This window comes from Solanum dulcamara, chromosome 3 (assembly GCF_947179165.1).
Source record: "Solanum dulcamara chromosome 3, daSolDulc1.2, whole genome shotgun sequence".
Lineage (NCBI taxonomy): Eukaryota > Viridiplantae > Streptophyta > Magnoliopsida > Solanales > Solanaceae > Solanum > Solanum dulcamara.
Window position 1 is genome coordinate 3,242,482 of NC_077239.1, and position 14,075 is coordinate 3,256,556.

Sequence of the window (14,075 nt, forward strand, 5' to 3'; positions counted from 1 at the left end):
CGAGCCGATCGATACGGAGCTGTATTTAAGAGTATAATTTTTTGCAATTTGATACCATAACTTTGGATAGTTGTTGTTTCCAAGCATTTTCTTGTTCTCTAAATCTCCAACTACATCTGTCTGAAGAAGTGATTAATATTTTTATAGTCTTGGAGAATCCTCACAATTAGCTTTAGAGTTGAACTAGGTCCAAGATTCATTTTTTTTTTGTATCCCTTAAGTTCTACCAAAAGAAAATATGCAAACATACAAAGATGACAGATTAAAAATTAAAAGATGTAGCAAGATGGCCAGTTATTATCTGCTGATAATTCCAATATTGTCATTAGAAACCATCCTATATTTCACATTTTCTAGTGTTTTATCAGGATATATGACTACATTCATGCATTATCCAGCAACCAATCACTCCAAAATACTATCACATTTACGTTTTAGGTAAACGCGTATACTGTAGCTGAATCGTGAGATATGTGTCCATGTTTTTCTGCGAAATTCTTACGGAGTAATAAGCGCTTACTTTGGAAGAAAATGAAGACAAAGGCACCGCAAATGAAACATGAAAACGGCTTTGGAAGCATGTCAATCACTTTCCATATAGCACAGGATGCAGGCTTTTCATTCTGGTCACATGTCCAAAACACTAGTTGCAAATGAATTGTTAGAATTTTGACACTATGCCTAGAATAAAATCAACCAAAAGATGAAAAGTTAGATGAGTATTAGTACTACTTTTTTATGTCAAACAGTGGACCATTAAGAATCAAGAAAAAAAGATACCCCATTGACTTCTACTGACTCTCAGCAAGATTTTAGTGCTCCTGCAAGTGGGAGGATGTCACAAGATACACATAGAAATTAGAGGTGGTGGCTTATCACAAGATTAAAGGGACCCCTCTTGCAACAATAGTCAATTACCACAGTAACAAAATACATCTAATAACAGAATGGACCATTTTCTTCCATTAGTTTTCCTCAAGCTCTACATTTTGTAGTATGTTCTTACATTTTTTACCTGCAAGTGGATCAAATTGTGTCTTTTTAATCAGATATATTAAGAGGATGGTAAGCTTAGCTAAGAGAAAGTACCTAGACAACTCTTACTATAAGCAACTTTAATTTAGGATAGGATAATGAAATCACATGGCTTGGTATTCGGTATTTGCAACTATTTCACACATATAATAATTGAAGCTAGCCATCGAGAACAAGGCCAAAATCACAGTACGTGCACTAAGGAAACATAGAATAATTCCTGATTCAGTCTTATGTAGGATCCACGACGATGATAGAGTTATCATTTATCGGACATGGTAGAAGATTCTTATAACAATGAGCTCCAAATGAAGACCCATGTGCTTGACAGATTTCATTTAAGCGGCCAATTCCATGACCCTGCCAACATATACCTAATAAGAACACCCACAAACAGTCACAGATGGGTCCGGAACTACAAGTGCTGAGACTATCTTAATGGAGAGCTGATTAAAAGTCAAATAAAGATGGCAAGAGATGTACAAACTTTATCAGAGGAGACTCTAGACACCGAGCGAGACACCTTGATGATAGATTCAAGGGCTAAATCATTATATGCTTTTGCTTTTGAATCCGCAGCACATATTATGTGGAATAAAGTACCAAATAGAAGGCAATATTTCGGTGGAAGTCATTTTCAACTATCTTACATCCAGTCCTGGCTCACCTGACCTGTTTTAGTCTAGTCCTGCCTCCTCCATCCAAACTTGAAAAGTTGAAATCAAACTACAGATTTCACTTCAAGCCACCAATTACTCCAAAAAGCAACTAAAAAGCTCAAATAACAACTCCTTTCCCACATGCATTTGGTGAAGAAGCACATTAGATAGACTTATGTATTTGATCTTGACCTTACACATTGAGGTTCAATTGATGTCAAGCCAAATCACTTTTATAAACAAGACCCTCAATGAGCTGAACGTTGACCATTTCCGATGTTATCTCTTTCCCCTATTTTCCCACTACATACTGAAAGCAAACCACAACAGCATCAGTAATTATATACAAGTCTAAAGATTAAGTGCAAATAGAGCATATTAGAAAACTCACAACTTTTATTTCGGAGGTTAAGTTTGTCCTTCAGGTGCATAAGTGTTCTTATGCAATTTAGAGTCCTTATTTTTCTCCATGACTTGTTGAATACCTTCTTGATATCCCACTATGAAACCTTTATGTGCATCTTTATATGTTGACGCTCTTGTCATGTAAACTCGCTGCAATGCTGGTCATAGTGTCTGTTTGGAGGTGGAAGAACCACAACTAAAGTTTGATATGACAATAAATATGAAAATAAATTGGACACGAGAATTTTACGTGGAAACCCCTCTAACTGATAGAGGAGAAAAACCACGGGGTAGAAGGATCTCACTATTAAAATATGGAGTACACTGCTCTCAAATACAAGGAGAAAACAACAATTAACACTTCTCTCTTGTAAAAGGAACAATTACTAAAGAGGACACTCAAGACTACAATATTTATCTTGGTGTATAACTCTCTTTGTATTCTTACTCTCTCTTTTTGGGATGATCTAAATGAGAGCAAGAGGCCTTCTATTTATAGGAGAATGAAAACGCGTTTGAAATGTCTAACATTTGCAAAAAGTCATAAAGGGAGGCAACAATTGTTGACACTTTTGTGCAGCAATTGTTGACCATTTGTTTTCCTTTCATTCTCCCACTTGAAGATTTAATTGAGAATCAATTAAGTTTTCACACCATTCTTTCTACCCAATTACTGCAATATTATATTTTTGCTAGGCCAATAGAAGATCGACACCATATGAACTTGTTACTGTTGATCGGCTTCGTAAACATATCTACCAGGTTGTCATTAGTGTGAATTTTCTGAATATCCACACTGCTTTCTTCCACTTTCTCACGAACAAAGTGATACTGAACTCGTATGTGCTTTGTCCTTGAATGAAATGACGGATTCTTTGCAAGATGCAAAGCGCTCTGACTGTCACAAAATAGTGCAATCTTCTCTTGTTTGTGCTCGAGCTCCTTCAGTAACATCTCCATCCATATTGCCTCTTTGCTAGCTTGTGTAGCTGCTACATATTCTTCTTCCGTCGTAGATGTAGCCACGATAGATTGCAGTTTTGAAACACAGCTTATAGCTCCTCCAGCAAGAGTAAACATATAACCTGTGGTGGACTTGCTTTTATCAAGATCACCTGCATAATCTGAATTTACAAAACCTTTAACAGTAAAAACTGATCCTCCATAACACATTGCAACATCTAAGGTACCCTTGATATATCTCAGGATCCTCTTAGTAGTATTTCAATGCTCTCAACCAGGATTAGCCATGTATCGACTAACCACTCTCACTGCTTGTGCAATGTCAGGTCTTGTACATACTATGGCGACTATTAAACTTCCCACTACTGATGCATACGATACTCGAGACATTTTCATCCTCTCTGCTTCATTGCTAGGAATCATACTTGAGGATAACTTAAAATTAATAGGAAGTGGGGTAGCAATTGACTTACAGTCTTGCATCTTGAAGTGTCTCAAGATTTTCTTCAAGTAGTTCTTTTGAGAAAGCCAAATCTTCCTATTATTTCTGTCTCGTGAATTCGCATCCCAGAATCTTGTTTGCTAGTCCCAAGTCCTTCATTTCAAACTCCCTAGCCAATTGTGCCTTTAAATTTGTGAGACGATCTTTGTTGAGGCCTGATACCAACATGTCATCAACATACAACAGCAAAATAACAAAATCTTCATCACCAAATCTCTTGTAATAAACACAAGGATCTGAACTATGTCTGTTGTATCCAATGCTTATAATGAAGGAATCAAATCTCTTATACCAACATCTCGGCGCCTGTTTGAGACCATATAGAGATTTTTTCAACCTGCAAACCAAGTTTTCTTTTCCCTGTTCTTCAAAACCTTCTGGTTGGAGCATGTAAATATCTTCTTCAAGTTACAACGTTCTTTTTTTTACAGAGATTTCTGGTGAAAACTTCAATCTTGCTCTCCATGAAGAAATACAGTTTTAACATCTAACTGCTTCAAGTACAAGTCAAATATAGCACATATCGTCAGGACCACTCGAATTGTTGTGAGTCGAACCGCCGGAGAAAATATCTCATTGAAGTCTATACCTTCTTTCTGAGCGAATCCTTTCACCACTAATCTTGCACGATACTTCTCCACTTGATCATTACCATTGCGTTTGATCTTGTAGACCCATTGTTTCCAATAGACTTCCTTTCTTGTGGTAATTGAACAAGATCCCATGTTTTATTTTTATGAAGAGCTTCAATTTCTTCCTGTATTGCTGCCACCCACAAAGATGATTCTTGGTCTTTCATAGCCTCATGAAAAGTTGAAGGTTCTCCATCTTCTGTTAGTAGACAATATGCAATATTACTCTCCATAGAATAATCTGAGTGTCAAGATGATTCTCTTTTCTCCCTAGTTGACCGTCGAACTTGTGGAGTTTCGATCTCAGCTTGCTCTTGTTCTTAGTGCTCTAGTGCTGTTTCAGAAGAAACTGGAACTTCTTCTATTTCTTCAACTTCAACTGTAGTAGTCTCTAATTTTTCTTTTGAAGTGCTACCTTATTTTGCTTGTATCTTATTTTCAACAAATACAACATCCCTGCTTATTACCACCTTGCGGGCTGTGAGATCCCACAAGCGATACCCCTTGACTCCATCAACATACCCTAAGAAAATGCATTTCCTGAATTTTAAAACCAACTTCGATTTTTCTTGGGTGTTGTACATAACATAAGCAGGACTTCCGAATATATGTAAGCGAGAATAATCAGCTAGTTTTCCTGTCCACATCTCCATTGGCGTTTTTAGATCAATTGCGGTTGATGGTGACTGATTGATCACATAACAAGCGGTTTTGACTGCTTTGCCCAAAATGGTTTTTCCAACCCTGCAGTTGCCAACATAGCTCTTGTCCGTTCTAACAGGGTTCTGTTCATCCGCTCTGCTACTTCATTTTGTTGTGGAGTATATGCCATCGTGAACTGCCGTTTAATACCTTCTTGTTTATAGAAGTTATTAAATTCATAACCAGTGTATTCTCCTCCATTATCTGTCCTCAAACACTTGATCTTTTTCTAAAATTCAAGTTCCACCCGCGCTTTGAACTATTTGAAAACTGAAAAAACATCTGTCTTCCTCTTGATTGGATACACCTAACTTCTCCTAGAGTAATTGTCGATAAATGACACGAAATATTTCGCTCCTCCTAGAGACTCTACCGATGCTTGCCAGACATCAGAGTGGACCATATCTAGTATTTCCTTGCTTTTAGCAGATGAACTGCTAAACTTCAGTCTATTTTGCTTACTGGTAACACAATGCTCATAAAAGGGCAGTGTAACCTTTTTGAGTTCTGAAAGAAGCTTTTGCTCAGCAAGAATCTTCAAACCTCGTTCCGACATATGGCCAAGTTTAAGATGCCACATCATCGTTGATTCTTCAAATGAACTTGCTGACGCAGTTGATGCTTCTCCTTCTTGGTGTGTTTCACCTTTAAGCAAATATAGATTTACAACAAGTTTTTCCGCTTTCATCACTACAAGCGCTCCTTTGGATAATCTCATGACTCCACCATGAGTCTTATATGAACATCCATTATCATCTAGTTTCCCTATAGACAATAGATTTTTCTTCAAGTCTTTTACATGTCGTACCTCTTAGATGGTGCGTACCGTGCCATCATACATCTTTATTTTGATGTACCCAATACCAATAACATCCAAAGCATGATCGTTTCTCATGAATACAGACCCTTCTGAGATAGGATTATATTGATGGAACCATTCTCTCCGGGAAGTCATATGCCATGTTGCTCCTGTGTCCATGATCCAGACATCAGCGAAATATTTTCTGCCTTCATTATTTGATATTGCCTCACTACATAAAATATCGCCATCATCCGAGGTACATGCAACATTCCCTTGAGCATTTTATGGATCAGGGTGTTCACTCTTCTTTTTGAACCGATAATCTTTCTTGAAGTGCCCTTTCTTGCCACAGTTGTAGCACTTGATATTCTTCTTACTTCTTGATTGTGATCTATCATGATTGTGACTCCCACTGGGGCCACGTTCCGCTGGTCTTCCTCTCACCATCATCAAATCTTCAGCTTGCTGCGAACTTACTTGTCTGTCTTCCTTATTTTTGCGCCGACTTTCTTCTTCCAAAACAGCGACTGCAATTTCATCGAAAACTAGACTGTCTGTATTATTTGTCAGGTTGATGATGAGTTGATCATACGAGTCAGGCAGACTTTGAAGTAGAACCTCCGCACGTTCAGTCCCCTCTATTTTGCAATCCATTGTTGTAAGTTGCGAAAACAGAGTATTCAAAGTATTGATGTGTTCAGTAACTGACATGGACTCTGTCATTCGAAGAGTATACAATCTTCTTTTTAAGAAGATTTTATTATGCAAAGAGTTGGCCTCATACAACCCTGTAAGAGTATCCCATATTTCCTTCGCCGTCCGTTTTTCCACCACACTAAACAATACTTGATCAGCTAGTGCCAAGTGTAGATCAACAACTGCGTTGCTGTCTATGTCGTTCCACTTGCTGTCATCAACAAAGTCTGTGGGCCTGCCTTCAATTGCAGCTAAGCAATTGTCTTTTCTCAATATCACTTTTATTTTCATTTTCCACAATGAGAAATTTATCCCATTGAATTTTTCAATATCAAACTTTGTTGTAATCGACATTGTTATTTGCTCCACACCCTTCTAGATCGTTTCTGAATGTTTTTGTGAACAATCGTGACAAACTGTACCGTCACCGAAATTTACTATTCACATGAATAGTACTATTCACCGAATTTACTATTCACGAAAATTTTATTATTCACAAATAGTACCTTCGCATAAAACAGATAGAATAACCGAGGGCTATGATACCACTATTGGGGGAGGGGGGGAAGCACCACAACTAAAGTTTTATATGATAATCAATATAAAATAAATTGGACACGAGAATTTTACGTGGAAACCCTCTAACTGATAGAGGAAAAAACCATGGGGTAGAAGGATCTCACTATTAAAATATGGAGTACACTGCTCTCAAATACAAGGAGAAAACAACAATTAACACTTCTCTCTTGTAAAAGGAACAGCTACTAAAGAGGACACTGAAGACTACAATATTTATCTTGGTGTATAACTCTCTTTGTATTCTTACTCTCTCTTTCTGGAATGATCTAAATGAGGGCAAGAGGCCTTCTATTTATAGGAGAATGAAAATGCATAAAATTATTTTGAAAACGCGTTTGAAATGTCTAACGTTTGCAAAAAGTATGATAAAGGGAGGCAACAATTGTTGACACTTTTGTGCAGCAATTGTTGACCATTTGTTTTCCTTTCAGTGTCTACTGTTTCCTTTCCACCTCTTGCAGCCACAGCTAGGCTATAAGAGATGCCAGAGGTTCAGTAACTCAAACTAGAAAAGATTCCATCTGAGTTAAACAATTTGTCTACTCATTGAAGAGACTACACAAGAAGTCCAACTAATGTATAATAATATTGTACTACCAAGTATTTGCTGTAAGGCAGATTGGAAGAAATAGATATTCAGAATATGGTTATATGCGTCTCTGGTAAACTCTCACAGGGTTGTATTTGTATCCAGAGTACATTTAATCTTGCAGTGTTTTTAATAGAATTATAGCAACACTATAACTTTAATATTTAAGACTTAAGGCACTCACTGACCAAAAAGCTACTCGATTGTTCAAGCCTGAAGACAATGAATCATAGAATGAGAAGCAACAAAACATTCATGTAAATTCAGTTGCCTGTCCTCTAGGTTAACCCAGCTTTCAACTCTAAGTCCTGCCTCACTCCCTTTTTAAAGTTGTTAAGGATGAACTAATAGAGTATATGGCAGCTGTAGTTCTCTATATAAGTCACTTGTAGCGTCTTAGTAGATGAAATAGGAGAATAAACTCATTGTAATCGTGTTCTTTTATTCTTTCAAACAATGGCGTCTGAGCTAGCTTGCACGTACCTTTACTATTCCACAGGATACTTGTAATCGCCCACAAGCACAGGTAAGGAGTAATTGTTCTACAAACTTAGGCCGATGGAAAAAAAATCACCTATTGTTTTTGTCTATCTGGGAATTTGAACTCTAGTCTCTAAGATTCACACCCACTTAAGATTGTAATATTAGTATGAACAGTAGAAAAGATTTAAGGATAATCAATATCGAGGGTCAAGAAAAATATGAATCATGAAACTCCAGTATTTATATCAAGATGGTACGACAAAAGATGAGTTTCCAAAGGTGTTTTAAAGTATGATGAGCTAGGTAGATCAAATTATTTCTGTCATAAAAAATCATTTCTCTAAGAAAAGCATTTTAGACAAATAACAGAAGAAGCTATGCTCTGAAGTACATAATTTTATATTAAAGAGTAAGACTTCCATAAGATAATCAATGGTAAAGCAAGAAAGTCAAGATGGATGATGAAAAAGCCGGAAAAAGGAATGATAAATAAAATATTGCCATGGACGTTTGAGAAAGACCTAAGATATGCTAAGAGAAAAATAGATTAATAGAAAGAGAGAAATAAATTACGATGGTATAGACTTGTTGAATATGTTAGAATAAGTTAAGTTTATTGTAAACACACTATAATATCAATTGAGGAAATTCATATCAGTTAGTAAACAATATAATCAGTTTGGAAAAAAATTCCGCCCGTCATTTGTTTTCTTTGTATTACTCCCTATTCTTGAGCATATGTACATCACTACTAAAATTTCCAATAGCTTGAGAAAATAAACAAGCTTAGTGATTCCAAAGTTTTTTTGTTCTTCTTCTCATTCTACAACACTCCTCTCTTTTCGGTCAACATGGAATCAGACAAAGTTGTTAAGTTATTTCCTTGAAATCTTCTCTTGATGTCTTTTTTCTTTGGTCAGCCAAAAGAAAAACCAAGTCAGTGTCATGAAACATCGGGCAGGAAAAGACAGAGTCCGAAACTCTAATTCACAAGATTCAGAGTCCCTTCATAGCAGACGCATGTACAACACATGCATAGTTGCTAGGTTTACTTTTCTACCTTCTTTAGTATATGTTTACTGGTTTATAGCCTTTAGTAAGGTAGTCAACTAGTATGCCACCATAAGATTGGAGGTAAGGTTTATGTCTCCCTCCTTTGTACTCTTGTTTTGTTGATTATTAATATACATGGTAGGGGTCTATGTCAGACCACCCACAACCACGGAAGGTGGAAGCCTCGGTGTTAGGATTAATAAAAGAAACTCTAAACCTATCAAGAGGCTGGATAGGTGTTCACGAAACTCAGAATTGCAACATTTGCTCCCTATTTTATAGGTCACACACTTGATCAAGAAGGACCCAGAGCATGCTCCTTTGATAATATCCTGTAGCTTGGATGATACTCAACTTCGAAGGTCCTTTAAATTCTTGAATTTTTGGGCTAAGCATGAAACTTTCCATGACTTAGAGAGGCAGCATTGGAGGACACATGTACAAGGCAATTCTTCATCACCTTTCATCACAAATTGAAGAATGTTAAGCAAGCTTTGAGAGGGTGGATTAAGGCCACACTGGGGGACACTAATAAAGTTCATGAGGTTCAATTTGAACTCATTCAATCACAACTGAATAGAAAAAGCTTGCACAAGGTGCAAGCACTTGACTAAGCACCTTGCAATTGAAGAATTTTCAGGACAAAAGGCCAATATATCTTGGTTCCAAGATGGGGACAGTAATACTAAGCTCTTCCTTGCTCATGTTCGAGGAAGAAGGAAGAAACTCCAACTAAATAGGATCCAAAATCAGAATGGACTCATGGAGATTGGTTGGATAGCATGGATGACGTGGTTGATGAAGCAATAAGGTTTTCCAAGGAACAATTCACGGAAGAAAGAATTGAGGCTGGCAGGAGTTTGGCATCATTGATCACGTTCCAAGGCTTATTACTGAGGAGAAAAATGGAAGTATTGTGGCTACACCTACTGGAGGAGATCTGGTTGGCTTCACATGTTCCTTTTCTCATTCCTGTTGGACATTATTGTTGAGGATGTGATACCCTTAGTTTGTGATTTTTTTTCATGGCCGGGAATTTTCAAAGTTCAGTACTCATATTAATTTGGTCTTCTTTCTATTTTGATGTTGATATGGGAACTTTTTATTCATACCCAATACCATCCAAAAGAAGGGATGGATGTACTTTGGAAGTTTGAAATGCCATTAGTATCATCTGCCAGAAAGATGACCATATGTTACAAGTTCTTGAACTGGAAAATACCTATTCCTCTTGGTGTAGCAAATATCACATTGATCTTCAAGTACTTGCAGACGGATTTCTGGAACTGGGTCACATTAACTTTCTCTCTTATAGGTAGAGATGGGAAGGATGAGAATGAGTACATGGTTGTATGCACGCCTCTAGGCTCCAAGCATGGTTTGAAGGAAAATTCTTATACAAACTTGCGTAATGATAGGTTTAATGATCTCTAATGTTTTAAGTAGCATTTACGAGAACCAGTTAAGCTTCATGCGATCAACTGCACAAGTTATTCATCTTGTGAGGAGACTGGTGGAAAAATATAGGGCCAGGAATAGGGACTTACATGCAGTGTTCATTGACCTAGAGAAGACCTACGACAAAGTCCCCAGGAAATTCTATGGAGATGCCTAGAGGCTAGAGGTATAAAAAGTGGCTTACATTAGGGTGATGAAGGAAATGATGAAGCCAAGTCTCGAGTAAGAACGGTGGGAGGAGACTCAGAGCACTTCCTAGTCGAGATGGGGTTGCACCAGGGATTAGTAGTTAGCCTGTTTCTTTTACGTTGGTGTTGGATGAATTGATGTGGCATATTCAAGGTGAGGTGCCATGATATATGTTATTTGCAGATGAAAAATATTGATTGATGAGACACGCAACAGAGTTAACGCTAGATTAGAGGTATGGAGGCAAACTCTGGAGTCAAAAAAGGTTCAAGTTAAGCAAGACCAAAATAGAATATTTGGAGTACAAATTCAGTGATGCAACATATGAGGCAGGCGTGGAAGTGAGACTTGATACACAAGTTGTCCCTACAACTTAGAGAGACAGTTTTAAGTATCTTGGATCTTTGATCCAAATAAATGGGGAGATTGACGATGATGTCACACATGTATTGGTGCAAAGTAGATGAAATGGAAGCTTGCACCTAAAGTCTTATATTATAAAAAGGTACCACCAAAACTTAAAGGTAAGTTTTATAGAGTGGTGGTTACACCAACGTTGTTGTATAGGGCGGCATATTGGCGGGTCAAGAACTCTGCGATGGATGCAAGTTACAGAAATGAAGCTGTTGGGATGGATGTGTGGGCATACTAGAAGTGAAAAGATTAAGAATGATGATACCCAAGACTAAGTGGGAGTGACCTCTGTGGTGGATAAGATAAGGGAAGGGAGACTGTGATGGTTTGGGCATGTGAAGACTGAAGAGGAGAGGTAAAGGTAGGCCAAAAAAGTATTGGAGAGAGGTGATTAGATAGGACATGATACAACTTTATCTTATTAAGGACATGACCTTAGATAAGAGGGTATGAAAGTTGCAGATTAGGGTAGAAGGTTAGTAGGTAGTTGAGTATCGTCTTGATTTTCGACGGGATTAGGATTGGTGGTAGTATTTGTCTTATTCATATAGTTTCTTGCTTTTGTTATTTGTTACAATATGTTGTTTATTATGTTTAAGTGATCGCACTATTTTGTTGATGTTATTGTTCCCTGCATGTACGCTCTACGCTGCTTTTCTATTAGCTACCACATTTTCTTCACTGTCATTTTTCTTTTTCATTAATACTTTGATTTGTTCACTTGAGCTAAAGGTCTTTCGAAAACAGTCTTTCTACCTCCACGAGGTAGAAGTAAGGTCTGCATACTCTACCCTCCCCAGACCCCACTTTGTGGGATTTCACTGGGTATGTTGTTGTTGTTTGAGCTACAAAATCCTCTAAGTATTTTGCATCCTAAACAAGAGACTTGAGCCTTTTTCCCTAACCATCGCTCTAACAATAATGTGCGCATCTATAACTTCTTACTAAGCCATCAAATTCATGAAAACAATCCTAGTCTCAACAGTTCTGTAATCTCTGAACTAGACCTAATACTCTATTTGCAGGTAAACCTAAAAGATTTTGTCTTTATTGTCTCTTTTATGGAGTAGCGAATCACATAATGGACCGATCATTATTACTACCCAGGCTACTAAGGCTGTTCAAGGCATAATTGTTAGCTAGTAGATTATAGAGATTTGGAACCAAACTAGCATATCCCACCATTCATATTCACAGTTACTACAAATGTCAACATGGTATGAAGTCCATGTCAAAACAGAATTATATAATAGTCCTTTTCCGACTGAGACGTGGAGTGTAAGTTTAGTGATGTGCCTCGTCTAGCAGATGTGGAAGTGAGGTTGGATTCTCAAGCCATCTCCAAGAAAGAGAGTTTCAAGTACCTGGGGGCTATTACCCAAGGTAATAGAGAGATTGTCAAGGATGTCGCACATCACATTGGTGCGGGTGGTTGAAATAGAGTCTAGTTTCTGGTGTCTTATGTGATAAAAAGGTGCCACTAAGACTTAAAGGTAAGTTCACAAAGGAATTATAACTCTCATGTTCAAAAGATGAAAGATGTGGAAATAAGGATGTTAAGATGGATGTATGGGCTTACAAGGAGAGATGTGATCAGAAATGAAGATATTCAGTCCAAGGTGGAAGTGGCTTCCATGACGGACAAGATGCGGGAGTCTAGACAGAGATGGTTTGAGCATGTCAAGAGGAGATGAACGAACGCCCCAGTGAGGTGCGAGAGGTTGACGATGGAGGACTTAGGAGAGGTAAAGGAGTAGGCCGAAGAAGTATTGGGGAGAGGTGATTAGACAGAACATAGCAAGCCTTCAACTAACCGAGGACATGAACTTTGATACGAGGGTGTAGAGGTCGGGGACTCGGGTAGCAGGCTAGTAGTAAAGAGTTTTGCGCTTGATTTCTACATCTAGGAGTATTAGTATTATTTTTGATATTTTATTTACTACGTCCATATTCTTATTATTTTTCTATTACTACTTGTTGTCTAGTATGCCTCTACTTTCTTATGGTCCTACTATCGCTTATGTCTTTAAATATTGTGTCTTTGCTTTCTTTGACCCGAGGGTCTTCCGGAAATAACTTCTCTACCTGACAAGGTAGATGTAAGGTTTGTGTACACTCTACTCTCCCTAGATCCTACTTATGGACTATACTGGGTATGTTGTTGATGTTTCCTACTATAACATCGGAAAAGTTTTTTAGACATTTTTCTTTCAGAAATGAATTTTTTAATTTCATGCCATTTACAAGATACCATAACCATTCAAGCTCAAAGTATATACCTTAATTTCATTCACATAGATAATTTAAACTGAAATCGGATTCTTCGATACAACATTCCTCTATAATTTTTTTCCCCCAAAATTGGGAATATTTGTAACCTTCACAACTAAAATAGTGTTAAAATCAAATAATTTTTCCTAAATCAAACAAATAACTAACCTTAGAACAATGAGTGATTTCTTCACTACTTGTAACTCTTCATCCACTTCCTGTCCAATTTGCTTAGTGGAGCTGTTCTTTCGAAAATCATCTGGTGGAAAATATCTTAGAGGCAGATAAAAGCAGAAGGAAATCTCACTATTTGTATTCAAGTATAGCTCATAACACTGGGGCTCTTATGCATCAATGTAAGACGTACTTTTTTCTTCTTCCTTTTTTTGAAGAAAGATGATAACACACCTTCAAAAGCAAGGGTTTGCCTTCTGGATCGAGTTAGTCGCATAGGGCTTGCCTAGTTGCGTATTGCGTATTGCGGGTTACCTCTCCTATGTGGTTTGCGAGATATTGCATATGAGTAGTGGCTGAGTAGTGGCTGCAGCTTTCCTTTGTCATAAAAAAAAAAAAGCTTTGATATAATAATTCGTCAGAAGTCATCAGTAGTACATTTCATACAGTTACTCTATATCTTAGGCCG

At 37.5% G+C, this 14,075-nt stretch overlaps 1 long non-coding RNA gene across 1 annotated transcript; it reads right to left on the reverse strand.

The window, feature by feature from the left end:
- Window positions 1-307: 307 nt before the first annotated feature.
- On the reverse strand, window positions 308-13,954 carry LOC129881450 (uncharacterized). The gene is made up of 3 exons (XR_008765580.1): window positions 13,601-13,954; window positions 2,086-2,270; window positions 308-2,004 (listed from the first exon to the last, which is right to left on the reverse strand). It is a non-coding gene; the product is annotated as an uncharacterized LOC129881450 (long non-coding RNA).
- Between the last annotated feature and the right edge of the window lie 121 nt (window positions 13,955-14,075).